Consider the following 14,001-nt stretch of genomic DNA (forward strand, 5'->3'; position numbering starts at 1 on the left):
CCCTGGCTCTGGCCACGCCCCCCCGCCGCGGCCGGCCCGCGGCTCCCGCCGGCCCCGCTGCCGGCTGACTTGCAGCCCCGGGGAGGGGGTGGGGAGGAGCTTCCCGGAGACGCCCCAGGGCTCCGGCGGCGGCGGCGCTCGCGGCCGCTTTGTTGCCTGGAGTTGCTGAAAGTGGAAGCGGTCTTCCGGGTCAGGTAGCGCTGGACCTTGGAGAAGGTCCCAGATGGTCACGAGGGCTGATGGGGGGCTGCAGTGCCGTCTTCATTGGCCTTGCAGCGCGGATCCTCTCTTCCCCGGGACTTGGTCCTCCCTGGGGGACACAGGAGTCCTCTGATGCCTGATGTCTGGTGGGAAGCCGCGCATCCAGTTGTCATCTACTGCACCTCTTCTAAAAGCAGGGCCTTCGGTAATAAGACGAACTCACTGCGAAATAACACAGATGAGCACGCGCGCACACACACACGCACACACATGCACGCACGTTACAGAGCAGTCTGTTGTAAGATGGGACCAGTTTATTGAAAAGAAAAATAAGTTTCTGTGCACATTTGCAAACATTGGGAAGATGCTGCAGTACTCCACTGCCTACCATTTGTTTTTCTGAGAAACGAGTATTCTGAAGGACTTCCGCTTTCTAACACATTTTTTCGGTTTGAATTTTTTACCAAGTATTCCTGTAAAGTGGGGAACAGACAATCGTCCTGAGTCTTACTCTCCTCATCGGTAAACTGGAGAGGTTACACCTTAGAGAGTAGGAATGAAAATGGAATAAAAGCCTCCGCTAAAAAAAAAAAAAAAAAAAATCCAGTCGTTGTTCCTTTTGCCATGCCTCTAATTGTTTCGCTTTCTGTATTTGTCTAAAAGCAACTCAGAGTCTCTGAGCATCAAAAATGAACTTGGGTACCAGAAAGATAGTGCAGCAGGTGAGGCAGCTGCCTTGCTCTGTCAGACTTGGATTTGATTCTGGCCACCACCTCCCCTGAGCACCATCAATAGTGATGCCTGGATACAGAAATCCAACAGGGTCTAACACCTCCACCCTCCTCCCACAAAAAAAAAAAAAAAAAAAGGTGAACTTGAGAAATCTTCACAACTAGAACCCTAGTAGACCTCCACCCATGAGAAAGTAGCCAGTTACATTTCCCTAAAGGGCTTGGGTCAAGTTTAACCAACCCCCTGCCTTCCTTCCTCTGCCGGTCCCCACAATTCCCAGACCAGAACCTGTGAAACTCAGGTTAATTTTCCTAACACTGGGCCTTAGCACATGCGTTTCCTCTACCTATAATGTCTCCTGGATACCCACATGGAACATTCCTCCTGCTACACAATTTTGCTCAAATGTCCCTTTCCAAGAAGGCCTCTAGACCACTCCGTACGGGATAGCGCCAGGTGTTGCCCCAAAACCAAAATATATAAATGCATCTCAGGGACTTGGTAAGTTACAAATGTCTGGGACCAACCCACACCAGATTACGTCTGAAGCTTTTGGAAGGGTGCCTGGGAATCAGCATTTGGAGCAAGTGCCCAGTGTGTGGGGGATGTGTGTTTGACAATCACTGATCTCATGGCAAATGGGGTCAGACAAACCAAGAAGGCATGCACCAATGGTTACTTTTTTTTTTCCTGGTAGAGGGTGTTGCGTGACCTACATGCAGCCCTAGAAAGCCCTGTGTCTGTCCCCTTAGAAAGAAAACAAGTGTCGGGAGCTTAAATGTTTTCATATTCCCCCTCTGATGTGCGTCCACCTGCACTCTGTGTGACTGTGCCTTTGTAGGCAGGTCCCAGGGAGGTAGGGGTGAGGGGGTAGGGAGGAGACACTAGAACACCAGAGCTCAGTCTAACCGCTATGCTACAGCATTCTTCCAAGGATGGGGATCAATGATTAAACCATGGCCAAATAGCAAGCCAGAGGTTCAAGAGTCCTGGACAGTCTCCATCCTTCTGGGGTGACCTTAGAAGTACTCTCCTCGCCCTTAGCTCTTAGCCAGGCTGTTCTCTTTTGTGTGTGTGTGGGGGGGGCGGTTGGGGAGGTTATACCCGGTCATGCTCAGGGGTTACTCCTGACTCTGTGCTCAGGAATTACTCCTGGCAGTGCTCAAGGGACCATATGGGACGCTGGGGATGGAACCCAGGTTGGCCCCATGCAAGGCAAACGCCCAACCCGCTGTACTATCGCTCTGGTCCTGGCTTCTCTTTTGTCTTGATGCGCTGGGCTGTCCAGGGAGCCCTTTGGCTTCTGAGATTTCTTTTCACCCATCCCTTTTCCCAGGGCCCTCGCTTGAACTCCTAACTCTCCTTTAAGTCTTGTTGTCCTGGGTGCGCACGCGCTCCAGAAGCAATAGATGTTTCTCCCGCGTGCTCAGCACCCTCCTTTCTGTCCGTCTCAGCAACTGGAACCCCTGAGAGCAGAGTGTCTTGCTGATCCGAGCAGCAGAGACCCTGGAAATAAATGGCCACCGGCCGCCTGTGGGATCCTGGGCTGAATGAAGCTCACACAACTGTCCCATTTGGAACTATAAGTTACACACTTACTACAAAATATCCATCACCGCCACTGCTGGCTGGACATTCTTTCTGTGTCAGTGTCATAAGAATGTATGAGTGTCACTGAAAACTAGACACCCCCCACCACCCACCCCAAAATTTACAGGTGCTTTCAGTCATGCTCTAAGAGACAGCCTGTGTGCATCTAAGCATGTAGCTTGAGGAAAAGCTCATGCACACACACACACACACACACACACACACACACACAGGAGAGAGAGACACAGAGAGAGGGGGGGGAGGGATCTTCTGCCTTTCAAATTTGCAGTTTCTAGTTTGTTTGGTTTTTAATGGTGGTGCTACAAGACCCCAGGGCACTCCTGGCAGTTCTCAGATTGGTAGTGCAGGCCTGAACATTTGTATTTTTCCGGCCCGTGGTACTCAGAGAGCACCAGAGTTACACCCAGCAGTGCTTGGGGGGTTATGTAGTTCAGGGGATCTAACTCAGTACCTTATGCATGTGTTTTACCTCTTGACTTATCACTCCAGCCCCCAATTTTGCTTTTTGCAGGGAGTGGAGGTGAGAGTGGGAGGATTTGGGCCAGATCTGGCAGTTCTCGGGACTTACACCTGGTTCTGAGCTCGGAGATGACTCCTGGCAGAACTCAGGCCCCTATCTGTGGTGCCAGGGTTTGAACTGGCATTGGATGCTTTCAAGGCAAGTGCCTTAACCCTGTGCTATCTCTCTGGACCCTGATTTGCATTTTTAGAAAAATTGATTTCTCAGTATTGATAAGCATAACCTTTAAAAAATGCACTGTAAAAAAAATGCACTGTAGCACTGTCATTCCATTGTTCATTGATTTGCTCAAGTGGGCACCAGTAACGTCTTCATTGTGAGACTTGTTGTTACTGTTTTTGGCATATCAAATATGCCATGGGTAGCTTGCCAGGCTCTGCTGTGCAGGCAGGATACCCTCAGTAGCTTGCTGGGCTCTCCGAAAGAGATGGAGGAATCAAACCCGGATCAGCCGTGTGCAAGGCAAGTGCCCTACCCGTATCGCTCCAGTAAAAAAAGAATATTCTCATAAAATTACACAATGAGAACTATTACTCTAGGAATAAAGTTCTAAATTATCTCCCCCTCAAGCCTTCCTCCTCCACCCACCCCTTAAAAAACAATAATAGTACAGTGGGTAGGGCATTTGCTTTCCATGCAGATGATTTGGGTTTGATCCCTGGTGGCCTGTACAGTCCCCCTGTCCTGCCAGGAATGGTCCCTGACCACAGAGTCAGGAGTAAGCCCTGTGCACCCCCAGGTATGGCCCCCAAATAGATAAGCAATAATCTTGAACTCAATAATTCCACTTCTAAAATTTTTCTTAAGGAAGAATTTTTAAAATATAATTCACATAGAATGAGCCACTTATAAGATCAAATTATTTACGATAATGAAAGTTGTGGGTAATTAGAGACCAGTGTGAAGTATCCTCTAAGGCCTTGGGAATGAAGAAACAACATTTCCCTCTGCTAAAAGCAAACCATAGGGAGTCCAAAGACCAAAGATGCAGAGTCGGTAGCAGGAGCATAAAGCTGCTAGACTCCTAGGATCTGATGGAGGACACTGACTCACAAAATAAACGCTGAGTTGACCAGAAGATATTTCGACACAGACACAAAGAAAGCGAGACAGTGACCTGGGGGCAGAGCCTGTCAAGCCAGAGCATCGTTTGTGCTCCCCAAAACTGAGCCATTAGCAGATCCCACCCCTCTCTCCCTGGTCCCACAGTCACCGGGGAACCCTCTGATTCCTCTGTCTCTCCACTACAGGAAAAGCTGTGGGCTTTGGTGATTTTGTCTTTGGAGCCTAAAAGAGGGTCCAGATTCAGAGAGCCTTCCAACAAGGGCGGCAGAGGGGGTCATTCATGCCGGTGCTGTGTATACCTCTCTTCCTCCCATAGGTCTTTTCTTGTTGTTTTGTCGTTGTATTATGCTGTTTTGGTTTGGGGGCCATATACATCGGTGCTCAGGGCTTACTCCTGGCTCTGTGTTGAGGGATCACTCCCGGTGGTTTTTGGGGACCATATGAGGTGCTGAGGATTGAACCTAACCAAGTCAACCACGTGCAAGGTGAGCACCCTCCCTGCTGTACCACCTCTCAGGCCCAGGTGCCATTTGTTCTCTTTCTCAGTTGGAATCGAGTTTACAAAGACTGCTCACTTGTGGGCCTGGTACGAACCAGTTTCTACCAGCCTGTCCCCTACATCAAGCCCATGTGCAGGAGTCTATTAATAATCTCCACTGGGAAAAAGAAATCTAAAACAAACAAACTCATGAGTCACACCAGGAGAGAGTAGAAATAAATATTGCTACTTACATCCCTTGTCACATTAGGCAGTTCAGTATGTTTTGGAATTTCCCCCAAAATTTTTGTTTTGTTAATAAAAGAAGTAGTCATACAAGCTTTAAAATGTATGAATCAGGGCCAGAGAGATAGTACAGTGGTCGGGGTACTTGCCTTGCACACAACTGACTTGGGTTCAATCCTTGGCACCCAGTATAATTTCCCAAGCACCGCCATAAGTGACCCCTGAGTGAGGAGCCGGGAGTAATCCCTGAGCAACACCGGGTGTGGCCCAAAAACTCTAACAAAGGGTGTGAATCGACACTCCTGAAAGTTATTCTGACTGTTATTTTTTCACCATAAAATAAACCACGTGATTACTATATGACCGACCAGTAGTGGCACTCTTGAGCAAGAAATGGAATGAAATGAGAGAATTGAGAAATGTAACCATAAATGGGATAGCAGCTTTATGCATAGTAATCAGAAACTGAAAACAACCCAGGTGCCCTTCAGCTCTTTGGGGTAGAAAGTGAAAGGGACAGGCCAACAGCCATCCTGGGGCCCAGAGGGTCACGTGTGACCTCACCTGATCCCCTTTAGCCTCTGTGGTACCTCCCCAGCACAGAACACTGCTCAGCACCAACGGGGATCACAGCACGCCCCCTGGTAGGACTGGCTCTTTTCCCCTCGCATAAACCCATGAGGTCTGTCCAGGCTCTTGTGTGAATCTCGAACTCATTTCCCTTTTCCGGTGTTTATACCGTCCCACTTGGGGAACCAAACTGCGCATGTCACCCCTAAACTCTGATGCGCAGGATGGGTCTTTTCTCTGCTTCCCAGCCTCCTCGTCTGCAGCGTCTTGCAGCCTGCAGCCCTTCCAGCTCTCGAAGCGCAGGGCCTCACCCTGGTGACAACAACTACAGGGAACATTGCTATGTCTGCTCAGAAATAACTCCCCACGCGCTGAAACGCTCCGCCTGCTCCCCACTCCTCCTTTTCTCCGCTCAGCAACTCCAGGGGAAGACTCGGCAGGTCCGTCTTCTCTCCAAACACCCTCCTACCCCTTGAGGAGCAGCTCAGAGGGAGAGCCCACGTCTCCCCCTGCCCCCTGCCATCCCCTCCAAAGGAGCAACGTCTTCCTTTGCTGCACTGAGCCGTGGACACAGGTCCTCCGTCGCCCCTAGTGGGAATTCACGTTTATGAGTCTATAAAGTCACTTTCTCCGCTGGCACAAGTCTAGTCTCCTGAGTTAATAAGTAATAAATCCTTGCAGATATCCAGTGTCAAGCAGCACGAGGGGATTCCCTGTTTCTTGCCACCACTCCTTGCCCTCTGCACTCTGTAATCTTGCTTCCTCCGTGCAGCCGTGGGACCGACTCTTCCTGCCCCACCTTCCCTTGATTTTTCCAACTCCGTCAGACGCAATGTTCTCTCTTCCCACGTGTCATTGTCAACTTCCTCAGAGCTCCCTTCACAGGCCTTCCGCTGCCTCTTAGAGGTCACACTTACTTGGGGGACCTTTCTAGATCTTCTTGTATCAGGACTAGGACAGTCATCCCCAAGGGACAGATTCCGCACGGGCCAGGGCAGACTGGCCCATAAGGAACTGTCCCTCTTCAGAATCCCCAAGTTCTCTCTGCAGGACTCTTCTTGCTCATGGCCAGCTTTGCAGCCTCCCTCGGGGTCCCTCCCCTTTAACCAAGCTTTCCAAACATAAATGTTTTCTGTGAATGGCTTCTTCAACAAGGAACCCAAAGTTGAGTTCACCAGGTCTCAGCACCCATCCATTTACTTGCCAAACCTGAGCATAACTATTCCAACATCTTCATCGCTGTTTTATGGAGTAAACTGTTTTATGTCTATGGGATCTAGTAATAAAAATCTTTGGGCTTCTTTCATATGTCACTTTTAATTCCATTTTTCTGGCAATAGATTTTTATTTTCTTTACAGAAGTATACATGGATCCATACAGACAGTGGGGGCAGGGAATGGGGGGAAGGGAAGCCTTGGTTCTTTAGCATATACACACTTTAGGAATCACTAAAACTGGGTGAAAATGATCTACACAACATTTTGATGAACACCGCTGCTTAGGTTCAATCTGTTATAAGAGTATAACCGAGATTTCATACAGAGATTTCAAGTTAGGCCTTGAAATCTAGTCGAAATCAGTTGTTCTTACCTTAGTGGCATATTAGAATCAACCAAGGAACTTTTAAAATCCTGACAGAGGGGTAGGAGAGATAATATAATGGGTAGGGTGTTTGCCTTGCGTGCTGCCAACTTGGGTTCCATCCCCAGAACCCCATATGGTCTCCCAACCCTCATCAGGAATGATGCCTGAGCACAGAGCCAGGAGTAAGCCCTGAGTACCACCAAGTGTGACTTAAAAAAAATGAAAAAAATAAAAGTAATAAGATGCTGACATAGATGCCCTCGGCCCAGATGAGATCCGGAGCAGCTGCACACGACATAGCTGGTCCCTCTGCTCCTTAAAGACTATGATCCAGGAGGTCTACTAACCCATTTTGCCACCCAGCGACTTATAGAAATGCATCTAGACTGTGAGCTGAGCTAAAACAACAGAAATCCAAAACTGTGCGGCCGCTGTTGTGGCTGTGCGAGCTCCTATAATCTTCATTCTCAGCAATGGAAAACAAACTATCAAATGAAGACTTTTCAGCAGGTTTGATTGTTGGGGGGAAATTCCAAATAATAATAATCAGTTCTTTGTTGAAATATTGAATGTATCCAAAGTATAGAGAGAATAAAGTGAAGATCATTGGCCACTCAGGTAGGGGTGGGTGGGAGGGGGGTATATTGGCGTTTTTGGTGGGGGAACAGGTGCACTGGTGAAGGGATAGGGGTTTGATCATTATATGACTGAGACTTAAACCTGAAAGCTTTGTAACTTTTGTCACAGTGATTCAATAAGATAAATTTTTGAAAAAAAAAAAGATGCTGACATAGAGGGCATACTCTGAATCACTTAAATCAGAAAATCTCAGAGTGGGGGCCAACCTTTGGCATTTCCTAAAAAGACACCCGATGGCACTTTGATAGTGATTGTGTGCCTTAACTTTGTATGTCAATAATACAAACTTAAACACCATTGAAACCATATGGCCTAAACCACAGTAATAATTTAAAGGTACCCAAAATGTTTACAGATGCATCCAGGGCCAGAGAAATAGTACAATGGATAGAGCTCTTGCCTTGCACGTGGCCAACCCGGGTTTCATTGCTGGCATCCCAGATGGTCCCTGAACATCTCCAGGAATAATTCTGAGTGCAGAGTCAGGAGTAACCTTTGAGCAACACCATGTGTGGCCTGATACAAATTAAAACAAAGACAAAGGTACATCCAAAAATGATGCTTTTATAGGATGCTACATTCAGAGATTGTACTTTCAGGGATAGTTGGTCATTGGAAGTTTCTCTGATGAAAGAGCACCCAGACCCACGAGGAGGAGGTGCAGGGCTCTCTCCCAAGTGCCCAGCATGCTTCAGGTATTGCTTCCAGAGCTGCTTCTTGGCCTAATGATGGTTCTTCTCTTCCTCTGGGAGAGGAAAAGGAAGAGGGAGCTGTCCGAGTGATTTTTGTTTCAATCAAATGAGCTTGTGTTATAGAGTTGAGTATCGGTTTGTGGGCTAGTGGACCACTCTAGTTTTAGTAAAGGGCAGTTAAGGCCACTTGTGAAGACTGAGTAAATATGAGATATTTTGCCTGGTCTCTGGCACCAGAAAAACAAAACCATTGTGGTTTGAAGCCAGAGAGATGACTCAAAAGGACTGAAGTGCATGTTTTGCATATAGGAGGCCCAGATTCGATTCTTGATACCACCTCTGAATGTGCCCCCATCAAAGAAATTAATGATGTTGGTGACAGATAACTGATATTATCTAGTCTGAGAGAAAGAGAAGTGGAAAATAGTAAAATCTCAAAGATTTGGGGGAATATCTATAATAACACATGATAGGAATCTCAGAAGAAAAAGAGAGGGAGAAAAATATATTTTTAAATATACATATTTTAGGGGCCAGAGTGATAGATAGCACAGCGGGTAGGGCATTTGCCTTGCACGCGGCCGACCCGGGTTCGATCCCCGGCATCCTATATGGTCCCCCAAGCACCGCTAGGAGTAATTCCTGAGTGCAAAGCCAGGAGTAACCCCTGAGCATCGCTGGGTGTGACCCAAAAAGCAAAATATATATATATATATTAAAACATATATTTTATATATTTATATATAAATATATATAAAAAAGAAAGTATATTTTAAAGGACACTAGTCCAAACTTCTTCAATTTGATGAAAAACATTAATCTGTACCCAAGAGAAGCTCTACAAACTTCAAATAGGATCAGTTCAAGGAGATCCAAAGCTAAACGTAGTAAAATTCAAACAAAGTGGAACTCTTGAAAGCAGAATGAGAAAAAAAAAATCTTACCATGGTCAGAGGAATCTCAATAAAATTAACACCTTTCTGGCTCCTGTTTTTTATTTTTGGGGATACATTTCCATACTATTTTCCATAGTGGTTGCTCCATTTTCGATTCCTACAAAGTGCATAGAGATTCCAACATTTTAACAGAAATCTCAGAAGAGATTACCTAGTTAAATTATGAAAGCAGCCCTGAGCCCTTGGGAGTTTATTCTGGAGATCAAGGTGGGATTGGGCCACTTGCCTTGGTTCTGACGTTGAAAATTATGTATGAGTCTTTCCTGCAACAGAAAGCGCCCCGTCATGCCAACTCAGCAATACTCATGGGCGTCTATTATCTTTGCAGGCTCATCTGGAAGCCAAAATCCGGCCCTGTGCAAAGAACAGGGTGCGGGAAAAACCTGTTCAGGATTGGGGCTGAAGTGATAGCACAGCGGGTAGGGCGTTTGCCTTGCACACAGCCGACCCGGGTTCGGTTCCCAGCATCCCATATGGTCCCCTGAGCACCGCCAGGGGTAATTCCTGAGTGCAGAGCCAGGAGCCAGGAGTAACCCCTGTGCATTGCCAGGTGTGACCCAAAAAAAGAAAAAAAAAAAAACCTGTTCAGGATTGCTACTGAAGGTCCTGTTGGCAACAGTACTAGGAGATTCTTAATGGAGTCAAAATGTGCCCCTCCGTGGGTCTCTGCCTTTCTTATCCTTCCTGAGAGCCACAAAGTCAAGGGTCTTTTGTTCTGAAACATACAAAATCATGTGGATGCTTCTCTATCCCAAGGTAGTTGCTATTCCAGTGTCTCCCCATAAGGAGACACGGAAAGTGGAGGACCAGAGAGAATCTTAGGAATTTGGGTGTCAGGAAAGTCACTGTCCTCTCGGAGTCTGGCCTCTGAATCTATAAAACAGAAACAAGACTCTTCACAGGTTGTTCATGAGAATTAGGAATAAGGTAGCCACATCGTCTGTCATTCTCATTTCCTTGGGGGAATGAAACAATGAATAGCGTCTGAGTTTGATGGGTTCTTTATACATGTCACATAAAATGAGTAGAAATAGCCAATACTGGGGAAGAAGTGAAAGCATTGTTCCAATAGCCAGAAAGCCAGTTCTAAGGTGCACACAGTAGGGGTCACCAAACTTCGTGGTGGCACTTCTTGTCCTGTAGCTGGATTTGGGTGAGAGAAAGGAGAGGCAAAGAGCTATTTCAGGATGTATGTCACAATGAGGGGGTTGATTTTGTTATTGTGAGGAGGGTACTTCAGGATCTGTTTTGCTGTGAGTTGAGTATTGTATTTAGGACAATATTTGTGTTGCTGGGAAGAAGTTGTTTCAGGGTCTGTTTTCTGGTTGGGAGGTGTTTTAGGCTAGAATACGTGTTATAACAAGGGGATATTTAAAAGCAGGATCTGTCTTATACTGCTGAGTATTTCAGGGCAAGGTCTGAATTATTGGATCAATTCAAGGAGATCCAAAGCTAAACGTAGTAGAATTCTAACACAAAGTGGAATTCTTGAAAGCAGAATGAGAAAAAAAAATCATACCATGGTCAGAGGAATCTCAATAAAATTAACATCTTCCTGGCTCTTGTTTTTTATTTTTTGGGATATATTTCCATACTATTTTGGTTTTGTTTTTTACTTTTTGTGTCACACCCGGCAATGCACAGGGGCTACTCCTGGCTCATGCCTTCAGGAATTACCCCTGGTGGTGCTCGGGGGACCCTATGGGATGCTGGGAATCAAATCCGGGTTGGTCACGTGCAAGGCAAACGCCCTCCCCGCTGTGCTATCGCTCCAGCCTCTCCATACTATTTTGGTATACATTTCCATACTGTTACATTCCCATACTGTCCTGAGGGTATTTCAGGACGGGATTTTGTGTTACTCTAGTGTGTATTTCAGTGCAATATCTGGGTTACTGTGAGGTGGGGATCTGTGTTAAGGTGAGGAGGTATTTCAGGTCAAATTCTGTGTTACTGGGAGAAAGATGTTCACGGTAGCATCTGTCACTGTGAAGGAGGTATTTCAGGGCAGGATCTGTGTCAACTTGAGGGGAAATTAGAGGCTGGTGTTTCAAGGTAGGAACTGTATTATTATTGGGGGTGGTATTTTTTGGATTTTACTTTGTTTGGGGGCTACACTTGAATGCTCAGGGCTAACTCCTGGCTCTGTGCTCAAGGATCACTCCTGGTAGGACTTGGGTGGAGCACACGGAATGCCGGAGAGTGAACCGGGATCGGTGCAAGGCAAGCACCTCATCCACTCGACTGTCTCTCCAGCCCCACTCAGGGGTGTATTTTAAGGCAGGTTCTGTGTTAATGTGAAGGGAGTACTGGAGGGAAGGATTTGTCTTACTGCGTAATGTACTTAAGGGCAGCATTTGTGTTGCTGTGGGGTGTTTTGAGAACAGGATCTGTGTTACAGTGAGCAGTGGTACCCCAGGGCCGGTTCTGTGTTACTGTGAAGGAGGTATGTCTTCACACTCAACAATAGTCATCAAGAGAGGCCTACTTTAGGGTGGAATTTTTTTTTCTTTTAACCTCCGGAAAGACCAGTTCTAATCCATCTTAAGACCGTAGGTCTCTTAAAGAGACACCCCCATTTTCAGCTCCTCCTGTGCAAAAGGTCTCTTAAAGAGACACTCCCATTTTCAGCTCCTCCTTTGCATGTTGCAAAGTCCCCACAAGAAATGGGCCTGGAGGGCATCCTTTGGGCCCTTCCACCTCCTCCGCCCGGACACGGTTTGAGCCCAACACTCTACCCGCGCCAAGTGTTTGCAACTGGAAGTCCACAAGCTTCTTCTGGACCTCTTGTTCACGCCTCCTGAATGATCAAGTGATCAGGAAAGGATACACTGAAGGTCCTACTGTCCAGAGCCAACACCTTCCCCAGCGCCTCCTGTCCCTCCCACATGCCTACCGGGAGGTCCCCAGCAACCTCTGCAGGGCTTGTTTCGGGGTCACACCTGGGAGAGCTCAGGGTGTGCTCCCTACTCCGTGCTCTAGGCCACTCCATGCAGGGGATAAAACCCCACTCACCCACACTAAGGCATATGTGCAGTCCACAGATGGTCTCTGCAGCCCTGGGTCTAACCGCTGTCACATGTCGGTGGTATAGAAGACCCATACCAAGGGTCATCTGTTATTTCCTGTCACCCAGTATCCCTACATAAAAGTTCACTCCAAATGCTCAGGCTACACGGGTAAGTCTCCTCCAGCAAGCACATACCGGGGTTAAAAAGCCCCTGATCTAGGCTCGGCGCTCACCAGAGCAGAAGCTGGCCTGGGGCCCGAGAGGGAGCAGGGGTTGAGTGAGGGGGCCGGAGAAAGCGGGGGGGTGAGGTGAAGGCCAGACAGACAGGACAGAGAGTAGAGTGGGGACCAGAGAGAGCGGGCAGGAGGTAGGTGGCGGCCAGTGAGAGGGCGCGCTCGCAGGTGCCGGACCCTGGTCCCGAGTACAGCCAGGGGTGGTCCCGCAATACCTCACACCCCTGCTTGTGGCCCCCCAAACCAAGCCGGCCTGGACGGTTATCAGCAGCCAGACAGGAAGCAGCGCTGGGCTAGGAGGCGGAGGAGTCGGTGGCCCGCGGCTTCTGCGGCTTCTCCGAAGGAGGCTGGGCTCCGAAGATCCTGGCGAGGAGTCCTGGGTTGGAGCGGGCCTGTTCCTGGACATTGGCCAGGTGGGCACGATCCCGGCCCCCCGGCCATGCTGCCTTCCAGACCCTGAGCTCCTGCTCCGTGGGGCGCTGGGCAGAAACCCAAGAGCCATTGGGGCGGGTGGCATCCCCATCAGCCTCGAGGAAGCACTTGCCCCGCTCCACCCTCTGCAGGTAGAAATCAGGTTCCCGCTGCTCGGCCTGGGCAACCTCGGCCCTCAGGCACTGCCGCCGCACTTGGCACTCAAACGCCAGATGCTCGCTGAGGTGAGCCCAGGTGAAATGGTGCAGGTACTGGAGGTTCCACAGGTCGAAACGGAAGGGGCTGCGCCTCCGGGCGCCCATGGGCATGTTGTGTAGACTGGCAGCCACCCGTTTGGCTACTCACTTGTCCCGGAACTCCACCAGCCCTCGGTGCAGTCCTTGCTGTACTTGGACCGCTTCTTCCCGCCCACCGTAGGGTGGAATTTTTGTTTGTTTGGGGGCCACACCAGAAGATGCTCAGGGGTTACCCCTGACTCTGTGCTCAGGAATTATTCCTGGCAGTGCTTGGGGGACCATATGTGATGCCTGGGATCGAATCTGGGTTGGCTACATGCAAGGCAAAGAGCCCTACCCGCTGTACCATCTCTCCAGCCCAGGATTGAATCTCTGCTCTCTGAAGGGCTATTTCAGACTAGCATCTGTGCTACTGTAAGGCAGGTACTTCAGGGCAGGGTCTGTGTTACTGTGAGGTATTTTAGGGCAGCATCTTGGTTCTATGAGGGTGTATTTCGGGGCAGTATCCATGTTACTATTAGTGAGTATTATTACTATGAGTGAGTATTTCAGGGCAGGATTTGTGTTACAGTTAGGGGTATTTCAGGGCAGGATCTGTGTAACTGTGAGGGAGTGTTTCTACAAAGAATCTGTGTTACTGGTGTGTGTGTGTGTGTGTGTGTGTGTGTGTGTGTGTGTGTTGGGCTCTGTGTTAGGATATTTGGAAGACTCCAGACTCTGTGTAGGATATTTGGAAGCAGTGTTACTCTGAAGGAGCTATTTCAGGGCAGGCTATATGCTACTTTGAGACCCACA

The 14,001-nt window shown here is 48.3% G+C and overlaps 2 pseudogenes; one reads left to right on the forward strand and one right to left on the reverse strand.

Annotated features, from left to right (window-relative positions):
• The first annotated feature begins 8,230 nt into the window (after positions 1 to 8,230).
• On the forward strand, positions 8,231 to 8,430 carry LOC129401200 (small nucleolar RNA U3; annotated as a pseudogene).
• Positions 8,431 to 12,831: 4,401 nt separating this feature from the next.
• On the reverse strand, positions 12,832 to 13,376 carry LOC101554659 (activator of basal transcription 1-like; annotated as a pseudogene).
• Between the last annotated feature and the right edge of the window lie 625 nt (positions 13,377 to 14,001).

This window comes from Sorex araneus, chromosome 1 (genome assembly GCF_027595985.1).
Source record: "Sorex araneus isolate mSorAra2 chromosome 1, mSorAra2.pri, whole genome shotgun sequence".
NCBI lineage: Eukaryota > Metazoa > Chordata > Mammalia > Eulipotyphla > Soricidae > Sorex > Sorex araneus.